Consider the following 1,881-nt stretch of genomic DNA (forward strand, 5'->3'; position numbering starts at 1 on the left):
TCTTAGAATTGATGTAAGTGTGGCTAGTTGTGAGATAAGTTTTTCAAAACTAAAATTGATAAAAATTATTTTGCAGTGCAAATCAGATTCTGCCCCGTGCAGCATAAATCCTTGCTATGCCACTGATTTTTTTTATACCTAAAATACAAATATTTGTATTTGTATTAGGAAAATGTTGATTACATATATTTGTATTTGAATATGTATTTTGAAATCTAAAATTAATGCATTTGTATTTGTATTTGATCAAATGTATTTGACCTCAATCCTGTATAATAAAGCTCTTTCAAATGATGTATAACAATCTAGTAATTATGTATTTAGGAACTTTAAGTTTAAAAATTAAGTTTACAACTTTTAATAATGCAAGTATCAATATAAGTTATATTGATACATTGATTATATTTAGAAAATAAAAAAAAAGAAATACGTTCAAAAATTCAGCCTAAAACCACAGTTTAAAGGAAAATTTATTTAAAAATAACACTGGCACAAGGAATAAAAGTTTTTAAAAAAGCAAAGGGATTAAACATATTAACATTTAAAAAAGATTTTTACTTTCACTTTTAATAACAGTAGTGTAGTTTTAATTTTTACCTCAAAAAAAAAAACAATTATAGAACCAACATAAAGATATTGACATACTGCTTCCAGCTGCTAAATCAAGCTGTCAAAAATCCTAAAAAATATTCGGCTATTCGAGTTATGATTTGAATTTTAACCTTTAGCTTTTATAATAAATTTATTTTAGCATTATTTCATTTAGCTCACGTTGATTTGTTTACCTTTTTTTTTTTTTTTTTTTTTTGCGTTTTTCCAAGCCTGCGCCTGTGCGTGCGCCTGTGGGCATTTACACAAAACAGTGACGACCCCCCAATTTTGTGTTTTTTCCTTGGGGGGGGGGGGGAAGAACTTGTTAATATAAAAGAATAAAAGTGTTTTGACAAATCTGCTATAAGAAACGCAATCAGCTCTGTAATCAACAGAGATAACTCACTAACACAAGCTAGAATTTGTGGTAATCTGGCTAAATCGGAGTTTCGTGTGTCTCAGACGTTTGTTTCTAGGCAACTTAAAGTAATGAAAATAACAAAAAAAAATTTATCACTGCTTCCACAAGAAAGAAAAAATAAAAGAACTCATGATTCAAGACAGTGATTATCGACATAAAAGTTAGTTTTTTTGGATGAAATGGATATGCTCTAATAAACACGAAAGCATATAAAACGGTTTCAGCTAACAGAGGACAAAGTATAAGCTTGATGCCAGCCATTTTAATTACATGGATAATTGGATACGAGGCAACATGTTGTGTTTATAACGGTGATCGTCTCATTGATTTTTTTAATTTTAATTTTTTAATTTTGATATATAGGTGCCCCAAGAAGTCCTAACGGTCTTGTCACCGTACATCGCGGAAGTGCATTTAACGAGGAAGTTCACGCATCCTTCCTTACCATGACGCTAATATATGTCTAGAGCTTGTTTCGATCCTGGATCTCCTGCTTCTTAAGCAAGCGCTCTAACCAATGCGCCACGGTCGCAGATTTTATAAACAGATCACTATTGCGATATTTTATTCAAAATCGAAAGTGTATTTTAATAATGGATAATTGTTGGTTTTAACAATGATCTTATATTTTGAAAATAATAAATAAGAACAACATATTGTATAAATTTCTCCCACCTTATTCCCCTAAACTTAATCCCATTGAAGAATTTTTTGGTGTCTTTAAAAGCAGCTATAAAAATTCGTCCATTAGCTCAAAATCGTGAAAAAAATAAAAAAACAGAGTTCGAGGTTGAATAAACGGCCGGCTAAGGAATGGCATTAATAATTATGATAGAGTTTCTTGCCTATTACCTAATGCGTTGGCAAGA

The 1,881-nt window shown here is 30.4% G+C and overlaps 1 protein-coding gene across 10 annotated transcripts in view; it reads right to left on the reverse strand.

Annotated features, from left to right (window-relative positions):
- Nucleotides 1–796, reverse strand: part of LOC136082360 (torsin-1A-like) — a 125,238-nt gene extending 124,442 nt beyond the window's left edge. For 6 of the 10 annotated variants that reach the window (XM_065801430.1, XM_065801424.1, XM_065801426.1 and 3 more), the window contains exon 1: nucleotides 598–783. The gene's annotated coding sequence lies outside the window, so the exon portion shown is untranslated. Of the gene's footprint in view, nucleotides 1–597 lie in introns of all 10 variants that reach the window. The other 4 variants (XM_065801428.1, XM_065801429.1, XM_065801431.1 and 1 more) reach the window with 3 other exon arrangements.
- Between the last annotated feature and the right edge of the window lie 1,085 nt (nucleotides 797–1,881).

Source organism: Hydra vulgaris, chromosome 07 (assembly GCF_038396675.1).
Source record: "Hydra vulgaris chromosome 07, alternate assembly HydraT2T_AEP".
NCBI lineage: Eukaryota > Metazoa > Cnidaria > Hydrozoa > Anthoathecata > Hydridae > Hydra > Hydra vulgaris.